Here is an 11,764-nt window from a genome sequence, read left to right on the forward strand (position 1 = left end):
CCTCACCATATTCAGTTTACTATATCATTATAGGTACTCCACTTTTTAAAAGTTATAACTATACAGCGCTTATGTGAGTTAAATATCCATTCTTCTGGATCTCACATGGTTCTTCTTCAAACATTCACTATCAATACTACTATTATATTTTGTTTTCTTACCCCTTTTGCTTCCTCTGGTCCTAATATTTTCCTTCAAGGAATGTAGCCCACAACAAGGAAATAGAATAAGAAGAACAAAGTGACAAAGAGAAGACTTAACATGCACAGAAAAACAACTAATTAAACCCCAAGACAAAAAAGCTAATCAACTGAATAAACAAAACAAGATAAATGATGACCAGACTGCAACAAAAAACTACAGACCATACCAGTAATCAGGAAAACATGGTTCAATCTAATGAACAAACTAAAAACCAGGAAGAGAAGTGGAACAATGTACAAATAATTAAAGCTCTCAAAACATGTATCATGGACCAATTCAATGAAGTGAAGAAAGAGATTAAGCATATTGAGAAAGCATTTGGAGAGAATACAGAAGAAATTGTAATCATGCACAAAAAGATAACAGATATGATAGGGATCAATACCACAATCCAAGAAATCAAACATACACTCTCATCAAATAACAGCAGATTCGAAGAGGCAGAAGAAAGAATTAGTGATGTGGAAGACAGTATATCTGAAATCAAACAGATAGTAGAATTGATGCATAAAAAGATAGAAAAAATTCTGCAGGGACTTAAGGACCTGAATGACAATGCAAAATCCACAAATATATGCATCATAGGCATCAGAGAAGGAGAAAAGAAGCAAAAAGGGACAGAAGGGGTGTAGGAGGAAATAATAGCTGAAAACTCCCCAAACCTATTGAGAGAGATGAATGTACACATCCTGGAAGCACAATGCACCCCAAACAGCATAAATCCTAACAGGCCTACCACAAGACAATAAAAAGAGAAAAAAAAGCATATGACAAAGACAAATCCAAAGAAAATATGGCTAATATAAGTAATTCCTTGAAAGTAATAACACTGAATGTCAATGGATTAAACTCACCTGTTAAGAGATGCAGATTGGAAGAATGGATAAGGAAATAGGACCCATTTACAAGAAATACATCTTAGATGCAGGGATTCAAGGAGACTGAAAGTGAATGGCTAGAAAACAATCTTACAGGCAAACAATAACCAAAAAAAGGGCAGGTGTAGCTATATTAATACCAGGCAAAATAGACTTTAAATGCAAAGCAATTGTGAGGAAAAAAAAGATGGAAACTACATATTAGTGAAAGGGATAATCTTTCAAGAGGAAAGAACAAGCATAAACATTTATGCACTGAACAAGGGCACTTCCAATTATGTAAGGCAAGCACAGGTAAAACTATGTGAAGGAATAGATGCCTCTAGAGTTATAGTGGGGGGCTGTAACACACCATTATCTCCATTGGACAGAATATCTCAAAATAGAATCAATAAAGAAACAAAGACTTTGAACAATATATTAGAAGTTATGAACCTAATAGACATATACAGAATATTATGCCCAAATACAGCAGGATATACATTTTTCTTAAGAGCACATAGATCATTCTCCAAGATAAAACACATGCTAGGCCACAGAGAAAGTCTCAATGAATTCAGAAATATTGAAATCATACAAAATAATTTCTCTGACCACAGTGAAAAGAAGCTGGAAATTTTCAAGGGCTAGAGATCCAGATTTGGCACCAAGATATGGAAGTTATACAACACACTCTTTGAAAAACAGTGGGTCAAGGAGTAAATCTCAAAAGAAATCAATAGCCAAGTTGAAACTAATGAAAGTGGTAACACAACATATCAAAATTTATGGGCTGCAGGAAAAGATGTATTGAGAGGGAAATTCATAGCCATAAATTCTTACATCAAAAAAACAGAAAGTGCTAAAATTGGAGATCTAACTGCACAATTGTAGAAATTACTAAAAGAAAAACAAACTAACCTCAGAGAAAGAAGAAAGAAATAACAAAGATCAGAGCAAAATAAAATAGAAAATAAGAAAGCACTCGAAAAAAATAAAACAAACAGCTGCTTCCTTGAGAGGATCAACAAAATAGACAAACCCTTAGGTAGACTAACAAAAAAAAAAAAGAGCAGTTGCAAATACAAATTAAGAAATGAGAAAGGGGATATCACCCCTGACCCCACTGAATAAAAACATTTTGTAAGAGGATACTTTGAAAAACTATATTCCAACAAGAACAACAATTTAGAGGAAATAGACAAATTCCTAGAAACACATAAGCAGTCTACATTGACAGAAGAATGAATCAATTACCTCAAAAATCAATCACAAGTAAAGAGATAGAATCTGTCTTTAAAATCTCCCATCTAAGAAGAGCCCTGTGCCAGATGGTTGCACAAGTGAATTCTACCAAACATTCCAGTATGAACTAACACCAATCTTGTTTAAACTCTTCCAAAAAATTGAAATAGAAGGAATATTTCCTAAATCATTTTATGATGCCAAAATTACCCTAATTCAAAGCCAAACAAAGATACCACAAGAAAGGAAAATTACAGACCAGTCTGTCTAATGAATCCAGATGTGAAAATCCTCAAGAAAATACGTGTTATTCATATTTACCAACATGTTAAATAAATTATACACCATGACCAATTGGGTTTCATTCCTGGTATGCAAGGATGGTTCAAAATAAGAAAATCAACTAATTTAATGCACCACCTAAACAGAATGAAGGAAAAAAATCACATGATCATATCTATAGATGCAGAAAAAGCATTTGACAAAATTCAGCACCCTTTCTTGATAAAAACAGTGCAAAAGATCAGAATAGAAGGAAACTTTCTGAACATCATAAAGTGTATATATGTAAAACCCATAGCTAACATCATTTACAATGGTGAAATACTAAAGTCATTCCCTATAAGATCAGGAACAAGACAAGGATGCCTATGATCACCCCTTCTATTCAACATAGTCTTAGAAGTACTTGCTTGAGCACTGAGGCAAGACCTAGAAATAAAAGGGATCCAAATATGAAAGGAAGAAGTCAAAATTTCACTATTTACAGATGACATGACCCTATACATAGAAAGCCCTGAGAAGTCTACAACAAAGCTTCTATGACTTATAAATGAGTTCAGTAAAGTCACAGGTTATAAGATCAATGCACAAAAATCAGTAGCATTTCTGCACTCCAGTGATGAGCAATCTGAGGACGAAATCAAGAAACAAATACCATTTTTTAAATTATTTATTTATTTTTTAAAATTACATTAAAAAAATATGAGGTCCCATTCAACCCCACCGCCCCCACCCCCCACTCCCCCCACAGCAACACCCTCTCCTATCATCGTGACACTTCCATTGCACCTGGTAAGTACATCTCTGTGCATCACTGCTCCCCATAGTCAATGGTCCACATCATAGCGCACACTTTCCCACGTTCCATCCAGTGGGCCCTGGGGGGATCTACAATGTCCCATAATTGTCCGTGAAGCACCACCCAGGACAATTCCATGTCCCGAAAATGCCTCCACATCTCATCTCTTCCTCCCATTCCCCAAACCCAGCAGCCACCATGGCTACCCTTCCCACATCCATTCCACATTTTCTCTGTGGGCATTGGATTGGTTGTGTCCATTGCACATCTATGTCAAGTGGGGGCTTAGATTCCACATGGATACTGGATGCACTCCTCCTGCTTTCAGTTGTAGGCACTCTAGGCTCCATGGTGTGGTGGTTGACCTTCTTCAACTCCATGTTAGCTGAGTGGGGTAAGTTGAAACAAATGCCATTTACAATAGTAAATAAAAAGTCAAATACCCAGGAATAAATTTAACTATAGATGTAAAAGACTTATACACAGAAAAGTACACATCACTGTTCAAGGAAATCAAAAAAGACCTAAATAATGATAAGATATTTCCTGTTCAAGGATAGGAAGATTATATATTATTAAGATGTCTATCCTACCAGAACTGATCTACAAATTCAATGCAATCCCAATAAAAATCAACACAGTATTTTCTAATGAACTGGGAAAACTAAATATGAAATTTATTTGGAAAGGAAAGAGAGCCCAAATAGTCAAAGACATATTGAAAAAGAAAATGAAACTGGAAGAATCATACTACTGGGCTTCAAAACATACTACAAAGCTACAGTAGTGAAAATGGCATGGTATTGTCACAAGAATAGACACACTGACCAATGGAACTGAATTGAGAGTTCTGATATTAATTCTCATATATATAGTCACCTGATCTTCGACAAGGCCATCAAGCCCACTTAACTGGGAGAGGATGGCCTCTTCAACAAATAGTGCCTGGAGTATTGGATATCCATATCAAAAAGAATGAAAGAGGTTTACCATCCTATACCTTATACAAACATCAACTCCAGATGGATATAAGAACTAAATATAAGAACCAAGACCATGGAGACTTTGGAAAACTATGTAGGGAAGCATCTATGGGATGCTGTAATAGGAAATGGCTTCAGGAAATTCAACCCAAAGCATGAGCCGTAGAAGAACAAATAGATAAATGTGACCTCCTCAAAATTAAAGCCTTTTGCACCTCAAAGGAGTTTGTCAAGAAAGTGAAAAGAGAATCTACACAATGGGAGAAAATATTTTATAACAATATGTCTGATAGGAGACTTATATCCTGCATATATAAAGAACTTCTATATATCAAAAATAAAAAGACAAACAAGCCATTTAAAAAATGGGAAAAAGATTTGAACAGATTCTTCTCCAAAGAAGAAATATAAATGGATAAAAAGCACATGAAAATGTGCTCAAAATCACTAGCTACTAGGGAAATGCAAATCAAAACTACTACGAGATACCATCTTACTTCCATAAGACTGACAAATATAAAAAAAACAGAAGACTACAAATGCTGGAGAGCATATGGAGGAATGGGAACTTTCATCCCCTGCTGGGGGAATGCAGAAGCATCCTGCCATTCTGGATGACAGTTTGGTGCTTTCTCAAAAAGTTAGCTATAGATTTGCCATATGACCCAGGAATTCCACTGCTGTGTATATATCCAGAAGAACTGAAGATAAGGACAAAAACTGATATAGGCATACTGATGTTCATAGTGGCATTATTCACTATTGCCAAAAGTTGGAATCAAGCCAAATGTCCATCAACAGATTAATGGATAAATAAAAAGTGTAATATACATATAATGGAACACAACTCAGCTCTAAGAAGGAATACAGTACAAGCACACATGATAACGTGGATGAATCTTGAGGACTTTATGTTGAGTGAAGCAATCCAGACATTGAAGGACAAATATTACATGACCTCTCTGATATGAAACCAGCAAACTGAGTTGTCTCAGAGAGCTAGAGACTGGAAGATAGGCTTAAAGGAACTTGGGGGGAAGAAGAAGGTTGTGAGCTCATGCCTACATCTGTGAAGTCTATGAAAATCTGGAGGTAAGTATTTGTACAGGGAAGGGATAAGATGGGGGCATAGGGCTACCTTTGGGTGGGGATTTGTGGCCTTAAGGGGAGTTAGGGATGGGAGGATAGGTCAGATGGGCCAATGAATTGGGGGGAGGGGAGGGAGGAACAGTTGAATATGGGAGAATGTCATGTATATGTTTGAAGCTATAATGTTGAGAAAATTCTTTAGAAAATTTAATAAGGAAGGATTACATGTTTAAGGTGCTTAATGGGAGGTATTTGGTACAGAAGCAAGCTTCTAGGGAATATGTGAGTGCTCATTTTTTATAGTGGGTTATATCACTTGGTGGAGACCCATACAATGAGTGTGAAGGTATACCCACATCCTGGGGAGACCTGATGTTCCCAAATAGAAGGAATTGTTTCTCTCCAGAGAATCGGTGGCTTCCAATTATTTAGGGCAATCTAGTATGTCAAGCCCTCAGCATTGTTGCAGTATCTGTAAATCTGGTCCCTCAAGTAGTAAAGATTGATTGTCTGTGGGCCCCAAAGGGAAGGACAGAGAGATATAGAATAGATGGAAGCAGGGCAACTCGGGGGCAATGAAAGTGTTTCACAAGATCATGCAATGGTTGATATAGGACTTGTTAACTTACACCAAACATGTATAAAAGTCTGTAAGCTAAAATGTAAACCATAATGGAAAACATAAGGGAGCTAAAAATTTAGAAATTTGTACAGTCTAAAGTATAAGCCATAATGTAAAACAAAATGGAACCATGTTTGATAGCTATGTTTCAAAATCTGTACATCAGCTACAGCAAATATAACATGAACATGTAAAAAGATGATTGCTGGGGAAAGGGGAAAGAGGTATGATGTTGGATATATGGGAGTACCCTATACTGTGCATGTGAATTACTGTTATCTAAAACTCTTTTGAAGACAAAATTAAAAATTAGAAAAAAAAAAGAAAGGATGTATACAATGAGGAAAAAATGAAAGTTCCTTGCCTCTGTACATACAGGGCAATACTTATTAGCGATGAAAGGCAAAATGTTTGAAACAAAGCTTTATAGTATTTTTTATTTTATTAATACACCAATTTATTTTTACTTTATTTTAGTATTTCTAAATTATTATTAATTCTATTTCTAATCTTTAAACCTGTCACTATCTTTCAATATCCTATTAATCGAATTTTGCAATATATTAGACTTCATTGTTGAAGAAGTTTTGGACGACAGAGAGGTTCAGCTATAGCAGGGAGCATGGTGTGGGGTGTTATTGATGGGGGGCATATGAGTAGGGAGGTATTCTCCAGGGTATGTATATAGGGGACATAAAAATGTTCTGATACATTTTGTATATTTTTATTGTAGTTACAGTTGCAAATCAACTGAGGGAGTGCTGAGTTCCTAGCCAGAGGAGCTCTGTGACATTCCGCAATGGAACAACAATAATCCCCCAAGTGCAACGGCAAAGACCAACAAGGAAGGATGGTCCAATAATGAGCCTTGATACTGATGACAATGCTTATGGGCCTATGTGCCTGAAATATGAACTAGGCCAAGAGCTTCAGGGTGCTTAAGAGTTACTTCCTGAAAGCCTCCATGTTGTTTAAATGTGGCAACTCTCTAAACCAAACTCAGCAGGCAAATGCATTATTTTCTCCCCAGCATGGGACATGACTCCTGGGGATGAGTCTCCCTGGTTCCAAGGGATTACTACCAATCACTAACTGGCGATGCAACTAGAAAGAGACCTTGAATAAAAGGGTCAACTCAGACCAGCAGAATATCTCAGCCTACATGTTGGATCAAGTATTAAAAACTGCTTCTTGACCTTGAATGAAAAGGGGAAACAGTAAAGACAAATGAGTTTATATGGCTAAGACTCTTTCAAAAAGAGTCTGGACGTCTTCAGAGGGGTCATGCTTATGCACACCTCAGCAGGACCCCAGAGAGAGCCAAAGTAGATATAATCCTAGTTGCTGGTTCTTCTGAAGGCTATGGAGATCCACAGGGTATATGGTCATGTCAGATCAATTTGGAGTTCTTTGCCGTGGCAGAGGGCCCTACTTTGGAATTTGTGGCCTGAGTTTGTTAGAGCTTGACTCAGCTGTGACCTTTCTTCTCATGCCTCTTTTCACTATTACTGAACCTGCGATTGGTGCTAGGAATGGTGCATACCCAGGAGATGTGAATTTTTGGACTTCCCATATGCAAGCTGGGCCCTGAGCCTCAGCAGAGTTGTGACTCCTACTCTCTGTTTCCTTGGACTTACCCAGGTCTGCTACCAGGGAGGTGAAAATGGTCAAATACCTTACAAGGGAATCAAGAGTACCAACAACTGCAAGCAGAGGAATTGCATCCATCATCCATATGTAATCTAAGTCCCCTTTTGATCTAGAGGTGGAGTGAACATCACCATCCTAGCATCCACAGAATTGAGGAATAAAATATGGATTAGAGTGGACTTCCTGATAGTCTACTATAAAACTCTTGTGGTTAGTAATAGAAGAAATTATAGGATTGAGGTAGAGAAAGTGACCTCAGTAGTTGCAGGGAAAGGGGAGAAGAGATGTGACGTAGGGGCATTTTTGGGACTTTGGGTTGTTCATATTGCAGGGTCAGATGCTGGACTTTATTTTATTTTATTTATTTATTTTTTTTTTATTTTTTAATTTTTTAATTCATTTTTTAAAAATATTACATTCAAAAAATATGAGGTCCAATTCAACCCCACCGCCCCCACCCCACCACTCCCCCCACAGCAACACTCTCTCCCATCATCATGACACATCCATTGCATTTGGTAAGTATATCTCTGGGCATCGCTGCACCTCATGGTCAGTGGTCCACATCATAGCCCATACTCTCCCACGTTCCATCCAGTGGGCCCTGGGAGGATCTACAATGTCCAGTAATTGTCCCTGAAGCACCACCGAGGTCAACTCCAAGTCCCGAAAATGCCTCCGCATCTCATCTCTTCTTCCCATTCCCCGCACCCAGCAGCCACCATGGCCACTTTTCACACACCAATGCCACATTTTTTCTGTGGACCTTGGATTGGTTGTGTCCATTACACATCTATGTCAAGAGGAGGCTTAGATTCCACATGGATACTGGATGCAGTCCTCCTGCTTTCAGTTGTAGGCACTCTAGGCTCCATGGTGTGGTGGTTGACATTCTTCAACTCCATGTTAGCTGAGTGGGGTAAGTCCAATAAATCAGAGTGTAGGAGTTGAAGTCTGTTGAGGCTCAGGGCCTCGCTATCATATTGTCAGTCCAGAGATTCAAATCCCCTAGATATATCTTAAACCCCAGCACCAACTACAATTCCAGTAAAGTAGCATGAAAGTCTTGTGAAAAGAGATCCCATCTGTGTCCAGCTCCATCACCCAGAAACACCAGCTCCAAAGAAGGGCCAACTGACATGGCAGTGAACCCCATCTGCCATGACCATAGAACCTGTGGGTCTCTTTAGCCCTCAAAAGAACCAATACCTGGGGTTGTATCTACTTCATCTGTCTCTGCGACTCTGCTCAGGTGTGCATAAGGGCAATCCTTCTGACAACCTCCAGACTCTCATTTAGAGACTCATAGCCATATAAACTCATTTCTCCTTTCCATTTCCCCCTTACATTAGGTCAAACAGCATTTTAAACTCCTGTTATTACATGTAGACAGGGATATTCTGCTGGTCCGCGTTGAACCTTTAATTCAAGGTCATTTTCTAGTTGCATCATCAGCTGGTGCTTGGTAGTGATCCCTCCGTGCCAGGGAGGCTCATCCCTGGGTGTCATGTCTCATGCTAGGGGGGAATGCATTGCATTTACATGCTGAGTTTGGCTTCGAGACTGGCCACATTTGAGTAATATGAAGACTGTCAGGAGGAAACTCCTAGGAGATGCTGGACTTTATATATCATGCCTTAACCTCCATAATGTACTGGGGGAGAGTGTGAACTACAGGTTAAACTATTATCTATATGGTGCAGCAGTGCTCCAAAATATGTTCACTAAGTGTGATGATTGTGCCACAATGATGGAGGAGGTTGTTTGTGTGGGAGGAGTGGTGTGGGGGTGGCGGTGTACAGGAATCACTTATATTTTTAATGTAACATTTTTTTGTGATGTATATATCTTCCAAAAATACAACTTTCAAAATGAAGGGGTGGGGGTTTGAGGAGTGGGTTATATGAGAATCTCTTATGTTTTATATTTTTAAATGTTTTTTAATATAACATTCTTTGTGATCTATTAACTTTCATTTAAAAAGTGTAAAAAAACAAAAACTATATAAAGGATTCCCTTATATTCAACATCAAGCCCTTTCCCCCTTCCCTAGGAATGATCGTTTTACATGTTCATGTTGCATTTGCTGTAGCTTATGTAAAGTTATTGAACATATCTATCAAACATGATTCCATTTTGGTTTACATTATGTTTTACATTTTAGACTGTACAATTTTCTAAATTTTTAGTTACATTATGGCTTACATTATGGTTTACATTTTAGCCTATAGATTTTTATACATTTTTGATGAAATTTAACATGTCCTATATCCATCATTGCATGATCTTGTGGAACACTTCCATTGCTTCCCAGTTCCACTGCTTCCATCTATTCCATTCCTCTCACCCCCTCACCTCAGGGCCCACAGTGACAACCAAGCTTCGCTGCTTGAAAGACCAGACTCACAGATACTTACAACTATGCTGAGGGCTTGAAATACCAGACTGTCTTACCCCATTAGAAGCCACCAATTATCTCAAGAGACACAATTCCCTATATTGGGAACATCAGGTCTCCCCAGGATGGGGGAATAATTTCCCTTGCAGTGTATGGGTCTCCACCCAATGATTTAACACTCTATAACAAGATGAGCACTCACACAATCCCTAGAAGCATGCCCCTGTGCCACATGTACCCCCTTAAGTACTTTAAACAGGTGCCCCTACCTGATTATATTTTCTAAAGAGTTTTCTCAACATTATAGTTTAAACCATATATTTTAACATTTTATGGGATTCACTAGTGAAATCATTTGGGTCTTTTACTTCCTCTGTTGGAAAGTTATTAATTATTCATTAAATATCTTCATTTGCTTGAGGCTTATTCAGATTATTTTTTCCTTCTGTGTGTTTTTGTAGGTTGTGTTTTTCAAGAAATTGGTCAATTTCTGTTAATTTATTAAATTTGTGTCCACATATTGGTTAATAATATTTGTTTATTATCCTTTTAATGTCCACTGGATCAAATGTAATGAATCCCCTTTCATTTTTTGATATTAGTGATTTGTGCCTTCTTTCTTGTTTTGTTAGCCTAGCAAGAAGTTCAACAATTTGGCTTATCTTTTCAAAGAATCACCTTGCTGTTTGGGCAATATTTTCTATTAATTTCTTGTTTATTAATTTCATTGATTTCTGCTGTAAATTTTATTACCTCTTTGCTTCTATTTACTTTGGATATAATTTGTTCTTCTTTTTTGAGTTTCCTAATGAGAAAAGTTAGACAATTGATTTTAGATCTTTCTTCTTTTCTAATATATGTATTTAATGCTTTAAATTACATTTGCAGCTTTGCTTTTGCTGTTTCTCACAAATTTGGATAAGTTGTATTTTCTTTTCCATTTAGATATTTTTTTTTGTTTCTCTTGCAATTTCTTCTGACCCGTTTGTTCTTTCATCTCCAAATATTTCAGGATTTTATGGCATAGTTCTTTTATTGATTTTATTGTGTTCTGAGAGTATACACTGTATGTTTTCTATTCTTTTAAATTTGTTAAGATATGTTTTATGACTCTATATATGCTCTGTCTTGGTGACTTTTCCATATGAGCTTGAGAAGCTGTTATTGGGTGAAATGTTCTAGAAATATAAATTCAATTCAGCTGATTGACTGTGCTATCCACTTCAATGATACCTGCCTGCTGAATCTGTCAATTACTGATAGAGAAGTGCTGAAGTCTCTATATCTTTATTTGCCATGAAATTCTATCATTTTTTTTTGCCTCATATTGCATTTTTAGGCACAAATACATTCAAGCATGCTATGTCTTCTTGGAGAACTGACCTATTTGTCATTGTGAAAATCCCCTCTTTATCTCTAAAAATTTCCTTGATCTTTGTCTGTAATTATATAGCTATTCCAGCTTTCTTCAATAAGTGTTATCTTGGTATTATCTTTTCCATCCTTTTATTTTAATCTATTTATTTCATGGTATTTAAAGGGATTTCTCATAAAGATCATGTAGGCATGTCTTGTTTTTGTATCCAAAACAAGTCTTTCAGCTGATAATCCAAAGTCTTTTGTAATTTGTGTACT

Source organism: Dasypus novemcinctus, chromosome X, assembly GCF_030445035.2.
Source record: "Dasypus novemcinctus isolate mDasNov1 chromosome X, mDasNov1.1.hap2, whole genome shotgun sequence".
Classification (NCBI taxonomy): Eukaryota; Metazoa; Chordata; class Mammalia; order Cingulata; family Dasypodidae; genus Dasypus; species Dasypus novemcinctus.